The sequence below is a fragment of the Tachypleus tridentatus genome, chromosome 1, assembly GCF_004210375.1.
Source record: "Tachypleus tridentatus isolate NWPU-2018 chromosome 1, ASM421037v1, whole genome shotgun sequence".
Lineage (NCBI taxonomy): Eukaryota > Metazoa > Arthropoda > Merostomata > Xiphosura > Limulidae > Tachypleus > Tachypleus tridentatus.
Window position 1 is genome coordinate 2700286 of NC_134825.1, and position 17885 is coordinate 2718170.

General features: G+C 26.6%; 2 protein-coding genes across 8 annotated transcripts in view; both read left to right on the plus strand.

The window, feature by feature from the left end:
- LOC143230520 (patatin-like phospholipase domain-containing protein 2) overlaps positions 1-17885 on the plus strand; it is a 211467-nt gene that overhangs the window by 35560 nt on the left and 158022 nt on the right. The gene's annotated exons all lie outside the window — the stretch shown is intronic.
- Positions 1-17885, plus strand: part of LOC143233863 (N-acetylglucosamine-1-phosphotransferase subunits alpha/beta-like) — a 97079-nt gene that overhangs the window by 5628 nt on the left and 73566 nt on the right. The window lies entirely within an intron of this gene.

Consider the following 17885-nt stretch of genomic DNA (forward strand, 5'->3'; position numbering starts at 1 on the left):
CTATACAACAATAGAAGTTTCTATAATGTGATCATCACTATAGAAAGATAAGTTTCTGTAATGTGATCATCACTATACAAAAATTACTGTTTCTGTAATGGCATCGTCACTATACAACAATAACTATTTCTATAATGTGATCATCACTATACAACAATAACTTTTTCTATAATGTGACCATCACAATACAACAATAACCGTTTCTATAATGTGATCATCACTCTACAACAATAACTGTTTCTATAATGTGATCATCACTAAACGAGAATAACGGTTTCTTTTCTGTGATCATCTCTATACAACAATAACTGTTTCTATAATGTGATCATTACTATACAACAATAACTGTTTCTATAATGTGATCATCACTATACAACAATAACAGTTCGTATAATGTGATCATCACTATACAAGAATAACTGTTTCTGTTATGTGATCATTACTATACAACAATAACTGTTTTAAATAATGTGATCATTACTATACAACAATAACTGTTTCTGTTATGTGATCATTACAATATAACAATAACTGTTTATATAATGTGATCATTACTATACAATGATAACTGTTTCTATAATGTGATCATTACTATACAACAATAACTGTTTATATAATGTGATCATTAGTATACAATGATAACTTTTTCTATAATGTGATAATTACTATACAACAATAACTATTTCTAAAATGTGATCATCACTATAATCAATAACCGTTTTTTTAATGTGATCATCACTTCACAACAATAGCTGTTTCTGTAATGTGATCATCACTATACAACAATAACTGTTTCTATAATGTGATCATCACTGTACAACAATAACTTTTTCTATAATTTGACCATCACAATACAACAATAACTGTTTCTATAATGTGATCATCACTATACAACAATAACTGTTTCTATAATGTGATCATTACTATAATCAATAAACGTTTCTTTAATGTGATCATCACTATACAACAATAGCTGTCTCTGTAATGTGATCATTACTGCACAACAATAACTGTTTCTATAATGTGATCATCACTATACAACAATAACAGTTCGTATAATGTGATCATCACTATACAAGAATAACTGTTTCTGTTATGTGATCATTACTATACAACAATAACTGTTTTAAATAATGTGATCATTACTATACAACAATAACTGTTTCTGTAATGTGATCATTACTATACAACAATAACTGTTTATATAATGTGATCATTACTATACAATGATAACTGTTTCTGTAATGTGATCATCACTATACAACAATAACTGTTTCTGTAATGTGATCATCACTATACAACAATAACTGTTTCTATAATGTGATCATCACTATACAACAATAACTGTTTCTGTAATGTGATCATTACTATACAACAATAACTGTGTATATAATGTGATCATCACTTTACAACAATAACTGTTTCTGTAATGTGATCATCACTATACAACAATAACTGTTTCTATAATGTGATCATTACTATACAACAATAATTATTTTTAAATGTGATCATTACTGTACAACAATAACTATTTCTAAAATGTGATCATCACTATACAACAATAACTGTTTATATAATGTGATCATTAGTATACAATGATAACAGTTTCTATAATATGATCATCACTATGCAACACTAACTTTTTCTATAATGTGACCATCACTACACAACAATAACTGTTTCTATAATGTGATCATGACTATAATCAATAACCGTTTCTTTGATGTGATCATCACTGTACAACAATAACTGTTTCTGTAATGTGATCATCACTATACAACACAAAATGTTTCTGTAATGTAGTCATCACGATACAAAAATCACTGTGTTTATAATATGATCATCACTATACAACAATAACTGTTTATATAATGTGATCATCACTATACAACAATAGCTGTTTCTGTAATGTGATCATCACTATCCAACAATAACTGTTTCTATAATGTGATCATTACTATACAACAATAACTGTTTCTATAATGTGATCATTACTATACAACAATAACTGTTTCTTTAATGTAATCATTACTATACAACAATAACTGTTTCTAAAATGTGATCATTACTATACAACAATAACTGTTTCTATAATGTGATCATCACTATACAATGATAACTGTTTCTGTAATGTGATAATCACTATACAACAATATCTATTTCTGTAATGTGATCATTAGTATACAACAGTAACTATTTCTATAATGGGATCATTATAGAATCATAATTTTTCTATAATGTCAACACTACTATACAACAATAACACAATAACTGTTTCTATAATGTGATTATCACTATACAACAATAACTGTTTCCATGATGTGATCATCACAATACAACAATAACCGTTTCTATAATGTGATCATCACTAAACAAGAATAACCGTTTCTTTACTGTGATCATCTCTATACAACAATAACTGTTTCTATAATGTGATCATTACTATACAACAATAACTGTTTATATAATGTGATCATTAGTATACAATGATAACTGTTTCTATAATGTGATAATTACTATACAACAATAACTATTTCTAAAATGTGATCATCACTATAATCAATAACCGTTTTTTTAATGTGATCATCACTTCACAATAATAGCTGTTTCTGTAATGTGATCATCACTATACAACAATAACTGTTTCTATAATGTGATCATCACTGTACAACAATAACTTTTTCTATAATTTGACCATCACAATACAACAATAACTGTTTCTATAATGTGATCATCACTATACAACAATAACTGTTTCTATAATGTGATCATTACTATAATCAATAAACGTTTCTTTAATGTGATCATCACTATACAACAATAGCTGTTTCTGTAATGTGATCATCACTATACAACAATAACTGTTTCTGTAATGTGATCATCACTATACAAGAATAACTGTTTCTGTTATGTGATCATTACTATATAACAATAACTATTTCTGTTATGTGATCATTACAATATAACAATAACTGTTTATATAATGTGATCATTACTATACAACAATAACTGTTTCTATAATGTGATCATCACTATACAACAATCAATAATGTGTCATCACTATAAACAATAATGTGATCATCACTATACAACAATAACTCTTTCTGTAATGTGATCATCACTACACAACAATAACTGTTTTTAAAATGTGATCATTACTATACCACAATAGAAGTTTCTAAAATGTGATCATCACTATAGAATGATAACTTTCTGTAATGTGATCATCACTATACAACAATAACTGTTTCTGTAATGGATCATCACTATACAACAATAACTGTTTCTATAATGTGATCATCACTATACAACAATAACTTTTTCTATAATGTGACCATCACAATACAACAATAACTGTTTCTCTAATGTGATAATCACTATACAACAATAACTGTTTCTAAAATGTGATCATCACTATAGTCAATAACCGTTTCTTTAAAATGATCATCACTATACAACAATAGCTGTTTCTGTAATGTGATCATCACTACACAACAATAACTGTTTTTGTAATGTGATCAACACTATACAACAATATCTGTTTCTTTAATGTGATCATTACTATACAACAATAACTGTTAATATAATGTGATCATTAGTATACAATGATAACTGTTTCTATAATGTGATCATCACTATACAACAATAACTTTTCTATAATTTGACCATCACAATACAACAATAACAGTTTCTATAATGTGATCATCACTATACAACAATAACTGTTTCTTTAATGTCATCATCACTGTACAACAATAACTGTTTCTTTAATGTCATCATCACTGTACAACAATATCTGTTTCTGTATATGATCATTACTATACAACAATAACCGTTTCTATAATGTGATCATCACTATACAACAATAACTGTTTCTAAAATGTGATCATCATTATACAACAATAATTGTTTCTGTAATGTCATCATCACTATACAACAATAACTGTGTATATAATGTGATCATTACTATACAACAATAACTTTTTCTATAATTTGACCATCACAATACAACAATAACAGTTTCTATAATGTGATCATCACTATACAACAATAACTGTTTCTGTTAAGTGATCATCACCATACAACAATAACTGTTTCTTTAATGTCATCATCACTGTACAACAATAACTGTTTCTGTTATATGATCATTACTATACAACAATAACCGTTTCTATAATGTGATCATCACTAGACAACAATAATTGTTTCTGTAATGTGATCATCACTATACAACAATAACTGTGTAAATAATGTTATTATTACTATACAACAATAACTGTTTCTATAATGTGATCATCACTATACAACAATAACTGTTTCTATAATGTGATCATCACTATAGAACAATAACTGTTTCTATAATTTGATCATTACTCTACAACAATAACTGTTTCTAAAATGTGATCATTACTATACAACAGTAGAACTTTCTATAATGTGATCATCACTATAGAATGATAACTTTCTGTAATGTGATCATCACTATACAACAATAGCTGTCTCTGTAATGTGATCATTACTATACAACAATAACTGTTTCTATAATGTGATCATCACTATACAAGAATAACTGTTTCTGTTATGTGATCATTACTATATAACAATAATTGTTTCTGTTATGTGATCATTACAATATAACAATAACTGTTTATATAATGTGATCATTACTATACAATGATAACTGTTTCTGTAATGTGATCATCACTATACAACAATAACTGTTTCTGTAATGTGATCATCACTATACAACAATTACTGTTTCTATAATGTGATCATCTCTATAGAACAATAACTGTTTCTGTAATGTAATAATCACTATACAACAATAACTGTGTATATAATGTGATCATCACTTTTCAACAATAGCTGTTTCTGTAATGTGATCATCACAATACAAGAATAACTGTTTCTATAATGTGACCATTACTATACAACAATAACTGTTTTTAAATGTGATCATTACTGTACAACAATAACTATTTCTAAAATGTGATCATCACTATACAACAATAACTGTTTCTATAATGTGATCATCACTATACAATGATAACATTCTGTGATTTTATAATCACTATACAACAATAACTGTTTCTGTAAGTGATCATTAGTATAGAACAGTAACTATTTCTATAATGGGATCATTATAGAAGAATATATTTTTTTCTATAATGTGAACATTACTATACAACAATAAATGTTTGTATATGTGAACATTACTATACAACAATAACTGTTTATATAATGTGATCATTACTATACAATGATAACAGTTTCTATAATGTGATCATTACTATACAACAATAAAGTTTCTATAATGTGATCATCACTATACAACAATAACTTTCTGTAATGTGATCATCACTATAGAACAATAACTGTTTCTGTAATGTGATAATCAGTATACAACAATAACTGTTTCTGTGATGTGATCATCACTATAGAACAATAACTGTTTCTAAAATGTGATCATCACTATACAACAATAACTGTTTATATAATGTGATCATTACTATACAACAATAACTGTTTCTATAATATAATCATCACTATGGAACAATAACTTTTTCTATAATGTGACCATCACTATACAACAATAACTGTTTCTATAATGTGATCATCACTATAATCAATAACCGTTTCTTTGATGTGATCATCACTATACAACAATAGCTCTTTCTGTAATGTGATCATCACTACACAACAATAACTGTTTTTAAAATGTGATCATTACTATACAACAATAGAAGTTTCTAAAATGTGATCATCACTATAGAATGATAACTTTCTGTAATGTGATCATCACTATACAAAAATTACTGTTTCTGTAATGGCATCGTCACTCTACAACAATAACTGTTTCTATAATGTGATCATCACTATACAACAATAACTTTTTCTATAATGTGACCATCATAATACAACAATAACTGTTTCTCTAATGTGATAATCACTATACAACAATAACTGTTTCTAAAATGTGATCATCACTATAGTCAATAACCGTTTCATTAATGTGATCATCACTATACAACAATAGCTGTTTCTGTAATGTGATCATCACTACACAACAATAACTGTTTTTGTAATGTGATCATCACTATACAACAGTATCTGTTTCTTTAATGTGATCATTACTATACAACAATAACTGTTAATATAATGTGATCATTAGTATACAATGATAACTGTTTCTATAATTTGACCATCACAATACAACAATAACAGTTTCTATAATGTGATCATCACTATACAACAATAACTGTTTCTTTAATGTCATCATCACTGTACAACAATAACTGTTTCTTTAATGTCATCATCACTGTACAACAATAACCGTTTCTATAATGTGATCATCACTATACAACAATAATATTTTCTGTAATGTGATCATCACTATACAACAATAACTGTGTATATAATGTGATCATTACTATACAACAATAACTTTTTCTATAATTTGACCATCACAATACAACAATAACAGTTTCTATAATGTGATCATCACTATACAACAATAACTGTTTCTGTTAAGTGATCATCACCATACAACAATAACCGTTTCTATAATGTGATCATCACTATACAACAATAATTGTTTCTGTAATGTGATCATCACTATACAACAATAACTGTGTAAATAATGTGATCATTACTATACAACAATAACTGTTTCTATAATGTGATCATCACTATAGAACAGTAACTGTTTCTATAATTTGATCATTACTCTACAACAATAACCTTTTCTAAAATGTGATCATTACTATACAACAGTAGAAGTTTCTGTAATGTGATCATCACTATAGAATGATAACTTTCTGTAATGGCATCGTCACTATACAACAATAACTGTGTATATAATGTGATCATCACTATACAACAATAACTGTTTATATAATGTGATCATTACTATACAACAATAACTGTTTCTATAATGTGATCATCACTATACAACAATAACTTTTTCTATAATGTGATCATCACTATACAACATTAACTGTTTCTATAATGTGATCATGACTATAATCAATAACCGTTTCTTTGATGTGATCATCACTGTACAACAATAACTGTTTCTGTAATGTGATCATCACTATACAACACAAAATGTTTCTGTAATGTAGTCATCACGATACAAAAATAACTCTGTTTATAATATGATCATCACTATACAACAATAACTGTTTATATAATGTGATCATCACTATACAACAATAGCTGTCTCTGTAATGTGATCATTACTATACAACAATAACTGTTTCTATAATGTGATCATCACTATACAAGAATAACTGTTTCTGTTATGTGATCATTACTATATAACAATAATTGTTTCTGTTATGTGATCATTACTATATAACAATAGCTGTTTCTGTAATGTGATCATCACCATACAATGATAACTGTTTCTGTAATGTGATAATCACTATACAACAATATCTATTTCTGTAATGTGATCATTAGTATACAACAGTAACTATTTCTATAATGGGATCATTATAGAACCATAATTTTTCTATAATGTCAACACTACTATACAACAATAACACAATAACTGTTTCTATAATGTGATTATCACTATACAACAATAACTGTTTCCATGATGTGATCATCACAATACAACAATAACCGTTTCTATAATGTGATCATCACTAAGCAAGAATAACCGTTTCTTTACTGTGATCATCTCTATACAACAATAACTGTTTCTATAATGTGATCATTAGTATGCAATGATAACTGTTTTTATAATGTGATAATTACTATACAACAATAACTATTTCTAAAATGTGATCATTACTATAATCAATAACCGTTTTTTTAATGTGATCATCACTTCACAACAATAGTTGTTTCTGTTATGTGATCATCACTATACAACTATAACTGTTTCTATAATGTGATCATCACTGTACAACAATAACTTTTTCTATAATTTGACCATCACAATACAACAATAACTGTTTCTATAATGTGATCATCACTATACAACAATAACTGTTTCTATAATGTGATCATTACTATAATCAATAAACGTTTCTTTAATGTGATCATCACAATACAACAATAGCTGTCTCTGTAATGTGATCATTACTATACAACAATAACTGTTTCTATAATGTGATCATCACTATACAAGAATAACTGTTTCTGTTATGTGATCATTACTATATAACAATAACTGTTTAAATAATGTGATCATTACTATACAACAATAACTGTTTCTGTAATGTGATCATTACTATATAACAATAACTGTTTATATAATGTGATCATTACTATACAACAATAACTGTTTCTGTAATGTGATCATCACTATACAACAATTACTGTTTCTATAATGTGATCATCACTGTACAACAATAACTGTGTATATAATGTGATCATCACTTTTCAACAATAGCTGTTTCTGTAATGTGATCATCACAATACAAGAATAACTGTTTCTATAATGTGACCAATACTATACAACAATAACTATTTTTAAATGTGATCATTACTGTACAACAATAACTGTTTCTAAAATGTGATCATCACTATACAACAATAGCTGTTTCTATAATGTGATCATCACTATACAATGATAACATTCTGTGATTTTATAATCACTATACAACAATAACTGTTTCTGTAAGTGATCATTAGTATACAACAGTAACTATTTCTATAATGGGATCATTATAGAACAATATATTTTTTTCTATAATGTGATCATTACTATACAACAATAAATGTTTGTATATCGTGATCATTACTATACAACAATAACTGTTTATATAATGTGATCATTACTATACAATAATAACAGTTTCTATAATGTGATCATCACTATACAACAATAACTTTTTCTATAATGTGATCATTACTATACAACAGTAGAAGTTTCTATAATGTGATCATCACTATACAACAATAACTTTCTGTAATGTGATCATCACTATACAACAATAACTGTTTCTCTAATGTGATCATCACTATACAACAATAACTGTTTCTGTAATGTGATCATCACTATACAACAATAACTGTTTCTATAATGTGATCATCACTATACAACAATAACTGTTTCTTAATGTGATCATCACTATATAACAATAACTGTTTCTGTAATGTGATCATTACTATACAACAATAACTGTTTCTATAATGTGATCATCACTATACAACAATAACTGTTTCTATAATGTGATCATCACTATACAACAATAACTGTTTCTGTAATGTGATCATCACTATACAACAATAACTGTTTCTATAATGTGATCATTACTATACAACAATAACTGTTTCTATAATGTGATCATCACTATACAACAATAACTGTTTCTATAATGTGATCATCACTATACAACAATAACTGTTTCTGTTAATGTGATCATCACTATACAACAATAACTGTTTCTATAATGTGATCATCACTATACAACAATAACTGTTTCTTTAATGTGATCATCACTATACAACAATAACTGTTTCTGTAATGTGATCATTACTATACAACAATAACTGTTTCTATAATGTGATCATCACTATACAACAATAACTGTTTCTATAATGTGATCATCACTATACAACAATAACTGTTTCTGTAATGTGATCATCACTATACAACAATAACTGTTTCTATAATGTGATCATTACTATACAACAATAACTGTTTCTATAATGTGATCATCACTATACAACAATAACTGTTTCTATAATGTGATCATCACTATACAACAATAACTGTTTCTATAATGTGATCATTACTATACAACAATAACTGTTTCTATAATGTGATCATTACTATACAACAATAAAGTTTCTATAATGTGATCATCACTATACAACAATAACTTTCTGTAATGTGATCATCACTATACAACAATAACTGTTTCTCTAATGTGATCATCACTATACAACAATAACTGTTTCTGTAATGTGATCATCACTATACAACAATAACTGTTTATATAATGTGATCATCACTATACAACAATAACTGTTTCTATAATGTGATCATTACTATACAACAATAACTGTTTCTATAATGTGATCATCACTATACAACAATAACTTTTTCTATAATGTGATCATCACTATACAACAATAACTGTTTCTATAATGTGATCATCACTATACAACAATAACTGTTTCTTTAATGTGATCATCACTATACAACAATAACTGTTTCTGTAATGTGATCATCACTATACAACAAAAATGTTTCTGTAATGTGATCATCACTATACAACAATAACTGTTTTATAATGTGATCATCACTATACAACAATAACTGTTTCTATAATGTGATCATCACTATACAACAATAACTGTTTCTGTAATGTGATCATCACTATCCAACAATAACTGTTTCTATAATGTGATCATTACTATACAACAATAACTGTTTCTATAATGTGATCATTACTATACAACAATAACTGTTTCTTTAATGTAATCATTACTATACAACAATAACTGTTTCTAAAATGTGATTATCACTATACAACAATAACTGTTTCCATGATGTGATCATCACAATACAACAATAACCGTTTCTATAATGTGATCATCACTATACAACAATAACTGTTTCTATAATGTGATCATCACTATACAACAATAACCGTTTCTTTACTGTGATCATCTCTATACAACAATAACTGTTTCTATAATGTGATCATTAGTATACAATGATAACTGTTTCTATAATGTGATCATTACTATACAACAATAACTGTTTCTATAATGTGATCATCACTATAAAAATAACTGTTTTTTTAATGTGATCATCACTATACAACAATAGCTGTTTCTGTAATGTGATCATCACTATACAACAATAACTGTTTCTATAATGTGATCATCACTATACAACAATAACTGTTTCTATAATGTGATCATTACTATACAACAATAACTGTTTAAATAATGTGATCATTACTATACAACAATAACTGTTTCTGTAATGTGATCATTACTATACAACAATAACTGTTTCTATAATGTGATCATTACTATACAACAATAACTGTTTCTGTAATGTGATCATCACTATACAACAATAACTGTTTCTGTAATGCGATCATCACTATACAACAATTACTGTTTCTATAATGTGATCATCACTATAGAACAGTAACTGTTTCTGTAATGTAATCATCACTATACAACAATAACTGTTTCTATAATGTGATCATCACTGTACAACAATAACTGTTTCTGTAATGTGATCATCACAATACAACAATAACTGTTTCTATAATGTGATCATCACTATACAACAATAACTGTTTCTATAATGTGATCATCACTATACAACAATAGCTGTTTCTATAATGTGATCATCACTATACAATGATAACTTTTTCTATAATGTGATCATTACTATACAACAATAAAGTTTCTATAATGTGATCATCACTATACAACAATAACTGTTTCTATAATGTGATCATTACTATACAACAATAAAGTTTCTATAATGTGATCATCACTATACAACAATAACTTTCTGTAATGTGATCATCACTATACAACAATAACTGTTTCTATAATGTGATCATCACTATACAACAATAACTGTTTCTGTAATGTGATCATCACTATACAACAATAACTGTTTCTATAATGTGATCATCACTATACAACAATAACTGTTTCTATAATGTGATCATCACTATACAACAATAACTTTTTCTATAATGTGATCATCACTATACAACAATAACTGTTTCTATAATGTGATCATCACTATAAACAATAACTGTTTCTTTAATGTGATCATCACTATACAACAATAACTGTTTCTGTAATGTGATCATCACTATACAACAATAACTGTTTTTAAAATGTGATCATTACTATACAACAATAAAGTTTTTATAATGTGATCATCACTATACAACAATAACTTTCTGTAATGTGATCATCACTATACAACAATAACTGTTTCTGTAATGTGATCATCACTATACAACAATAACTGTTTCTATAATGTGATCATCACTATACAACAATAACTGTTTCTTTAATGTGATCATCACTATACAACAATAACTGTTTCTATAATGTGATCATTACTATACAACAATAACTGTTTCTGTAATGTGATCATCACTATACAACAATAACTGTTTCTATAATGTGATCATCACTATACAACAATAACTGTTTCTATAATGTGATCATCACTATACAACAATAACTTTTTCTATAATGTGATCATCACTATACAACAATAACTGTTTCTATAATGTGATCATCACTATAATCAATAACTGTTTGTTTAATGTGATCATCACTATACAACAATAACTGTTTCTGTAATGTGATCATCACTATACAACAATAACTGTTTCTATAATGTGATCATTACTATACAACAATAAAGTTTCTATAATGTGATCATCACTATACAACAATAACTTTTTCTATAATGTGATCATTACTATACAACAATAGAAGTTTCTATAATGTGATCATCACTATACTATAACAATGATAACTTTCTGTAATGTGATCATCACTATACAACAATAACTGTTTCTCTAATGTGATCATCACTATACAACAATAACTGTTTCTGTAATGTGATCATCACTATACAACAATAACTGTTTATATAATGTGATCATCACTATACAACAATAACTGTTTCTATAATGTGATCATCACTATACAACAATAACTGTTTCTATAATGTGATCATTACTATAATCAATAAACGTTTCTTTAATGTGATCATCACTATACAACAAAAGCTGTTTCTGTAATGTGATCATTACTATACAACAATAACTGTTTCTATAATGTGATCATCACTATACAACAATAACTGTTTCTGTTATGTGATCATTACTATACAACAATAACTGTTTCTATAATGTGATCATTACTATACAACAATAACTGTTTCTGTAATGTGATCATTACTATACAACAATAACTGTTTTTTTAATGTTATCATTACTATACAACAATAGCTGTTTCTGTAATGTGATCATCACTATACAACAATTACTTTTTCTGTAATGTGATCATCACTATACAACAATAACTGTTTCTATAATGTGATTATCACTATACAACAATAACTGTTTCTGTAATGTGATCATCACTATACAACAATAACTGTTTCTATAATGTGATCATTACTATACAACAATAACTGTTTTTTAAATGTGATCATTACTATACAACAATAACTGTTTCTAAAATGTGATCATCACTATACAACAATAACTGTTTCTATAATGTGATCATCACTATACAACAATAACATTCTGTGATTTTATCATCACTATACAACAATAACTGTTTTTGTAATGTGATCATTACTATACAACAATAACTGTTTCTATAATGTGATCATTATAGAACAATATTTTTTTCTATAATGTGATCATTACTATACAACAATAACTGTTTGTATATGTGATCATTACTATACAACAATAACTGTTTCTATAATGTGATCATTACTATACAACAATAACTGTTTCTATAATGTGATCATCACTATACAACAATAACTGTTTCTATAATGTGATCATTACTATACAACAATAACTGTTTCTATAATGTGATCATCACTATACAACAATAACTGTTTCTATAATGTGATCATTACTATACAACAATAACTGTTTCTATAATGTGATCATCACTATACAACAATAACTGTTTCTGTAATGTGATCATCACTATACAACAATAACTGTTTCTCTAATGTGATCATCACTATACAACAATAACTGTTTTTGTAATGTGATCATCACTATACAACAATAACTGTTTCTATAATGTGATCATCACTATACAACAATAACTGTTTCTATAATGTGATCATCACTATACAACAATAACTGTTTCTATAATGTGATCATCACTATAAACAATAACTGTTTCTTTAATGTGATCATCACTATACAACAATAACTGTTTCTGTAATGTGATCATCACTATACAACAATAACTGTTTTTAATGTGATCATTACTATACAACAATAAGTTTCTATAATGTGATCATCACTATACAACAATAACTGTTTCTATAATGTGATCATTACTATACAACAATAAGTTTCTATAATGTGATCATCACTATACAACAATAACTTTCTGTAATGTGATCATCACTATACAACAATAACTGTTTCTCTAATGTGATCATCACTATACAACAATAACTGTTTCTGTAATGTGATCATCACTATACAACAATAACTGTTTCTATAATGTGATCATCACTATACAACAATAACTGTTTCTATAATGTGATCATCACTATACAACAATAACTGTTTCTATAATGTGATCATTACTATAATCAATAACGTTTCTTTAATGTGATCATCACTATACAACAATAACTGTTTCTGTAATGTGATCATTACTATACAACAATAACTGTTTCTATAATGTGATCATCACTATACAACAATAACTGTTTCTGTAATGTGATCATTACTATACAACAATAACTGTTTAAATAATGTGATCATTACTATACAACAATAACTGTTTCTGTAATGTGATCATTACTATACAACAATAACTGTTTCTATAATGTGATCATTACTATACAACAATAACTGTTTCTGTAATGTGATCATCACTATACAACAATAACTGTTTCTATAATGTGATCATCACTATACAACAATAACTGTTTCTGTAATGTGATCATCACTATACAACAATAACTGTTTCTATAATGTGATCATTACTATACAACAATAACTGTTTTTATAATGTGATCATTACTATACAACAATAACTGTTTCTAAAATGTGATCATCACTATACAACAATAACTGTTTCTATAATGTGATCATCACTATACAATGATAACTGTTTCTGTAATTTTATAATCACTATACAACAATAACTGTTTCTGTAATGTGATCATCACTATACAACAATAACTGTTTCTATAATGTGATCATTATACAACAATAACTTTTTCTATAATGTGATCATTACTATACAACAATAACTGTTTGTATATGTGATCATTACTATACAACAATAACTGTTTCTATAATGTGATCATTACTATACAACAATAACTGTTTCTATAATGTGATCATCACTATACAACAATAACTGTTTCTATAATGTGATCATTACTATACAACAATAAAGTTTCTATAATGTGATCATCACTATACAACAATAACTTTTTCTATAATGTGATCATTACTATACAACAATAAAGTTTCTATAATGTGATCATCACTATACAATGATAACTTTCTGTAATGTGATCATCACTATACAACAATAACTGTTTCTCTAATGTGATCATCACTATACAACAATAACTGTTTCTGTAATGGATCATCACTATACAACAATAACTGTTTCTATAATGTGATCATCACTATACAACAATAACTGTTTCTATAATGTGATCATCACTATACAACAATAACTGTTTCTATAATGTGATCATCACTATACAACAATAACTGTTTCTATAATGTGATCATCACTATACAACAATAACTGTTTCTTTAATGTGATCATCACTATACAACAATAACTGTTTTATAATGTGATCATTACTATACAACAATAAAGTTTCTATAATGTGATCATCACTATACAACAATAACTTTCTGTAATGTGATCATCACTATACAACAATAACTTTCTGTAATGTGATCATCACTATACAACAATAACTGTTTCTGTAATGTGATCATCACTATACAACAATAACTGTTTCTATAATGTGATCATCACTATACAACAATAACTGTTTCTATAATGTGATCATCACTATACAACAATAACTGTTTCTATAATGTGATCATCACTATACAACAATAACTGTTTCTATAATGTGATCATCACTATACAACAATAACTGTTTCTTTAATGTGATCATCACTATACAACAATAACTGTTTCTATAATGTGATCATTACTATACAACAATAACTGTTTCTAAAATGTGATCATCACTATACAACAATAACTGTTTCTTTAATGTGATCATCACTATACAACAATAACTGTTTCTGTAATGTGATCATACAACAATAACTATACAACAATAACTGTTTCTATAATGTGATCATTACTATACAACAATAACTGTTTCTATAATGTGATCATCACTATACAACAATAACTGTTTCTATAATGTGATCATCACTATACAACAATAACTGTTTCTATAATGTGATCATTACTATAATCAATAACTGTTTCTGTAATGTGATCATCACCATACAACAATTACTGTTTCTTTAATGTGATCATTACTATACAACAATAACTGTTTCTATAATGTGATCATTACTATACAACAATAACTGTTTCTATAATGTGACCATCACTAATCAATGATACCTTTGTGTAATGTGATAATCACTATACAACAATAACTGTTTTCCTTAATGTAATCATTAGTATACAACAGTAACTGTTTCTATAATGGGATCATTATGGAACAATATAACTGTTTTTATAATGTGATCATTACTATACAACAATAACTGTTTGTACATGTGATCATTACTATACAACAATAAATGTTTGTATATGTGATCATTACTATTCAACAATAACTTCTTAATATAATGTGATCATCATTATACTACAATAATTCTTTCTGTAATGTGATCATCACTGTACAACAATAACTGTGTATGTAATGTGATCATTACTATACAACAATAACTGTTTCTAAAATGTGATCATTACTAAACAACAATAACTGTTTCTATAATGTGATCATCACTATACAATGATAACTGTTTCTGTAATGTGATCATCACTATACAACAATAACTTTTCTGTAATGTAATCACTACTATACAACAATAACTGTTTCTGTAATGGGATCATCACTATAAAACAATAATTGTTTCTGTTATGTGATCATCACTATACAACAATAACTGTATCTCTAATGTGATCATTACTATACAATAATTAATTTTTCTCTAATGTGATCATCACAATATAACAATAACTATTACTGTAATGTGATCATCACTATACAACAATAACTGTTTCTAAAATGTGATCATCACTATACAACAATAGCTGTTTCTATAATATGATCATCACTATACAATTATAACTTTCTGTGATTTTATAATCACTATACAACAATAATTGTTTCTGTAATGTGATCATTACTCTCTAACAATAACTGTTTCTATAATGTGATCATTATATAACAATATTTTTTCTATAATGTGATCATTACTATACAACAATAAATGTTTGTATATCGTGATCATTACTATACAACAATAACTGTTTATATAATGTGTTCATTACTATACAACAATAATTGTTTCTGTAATGTGATCATCACTATAGAATGATAACTTTCTGTAATGTGATCATCACTATACAACAATAACTGTTTCTATAATGTGATCATCACTATACAACAATAACTGTTTCTGTAATGTGATCATCACTATACAACAATAACTGTTTATATAATGTGATCATCACTATACAACAATAACTGTTTATATAATGTGATCATCACTATACAACAATAACTGTTTCTATAATGTGATCATCACTATACAACAATAACTGTTTCTATAATGTGATCATCACTATACAACAATAACTGTTTCTTTAATGTGATCATCACTATACAACAATAACTGTTTCTGTAATGTGATCATCACTACACAACAATAACTGTTTTTAAAATGTGATCATTACTATACAACAATAGAAGTTTCTATAATGTGATCATCACTATAGAATGATAACTTTCTGTAATTTGATCATCACTATACAAAAATTACTGTTTCTGTAATGGCATCGTCACTATACAACAATAACTGTTTCTATAATGTGATCATCACTAAACAAGAATAACCGTTTCTTTACTGTGATCATCTCTATACAAC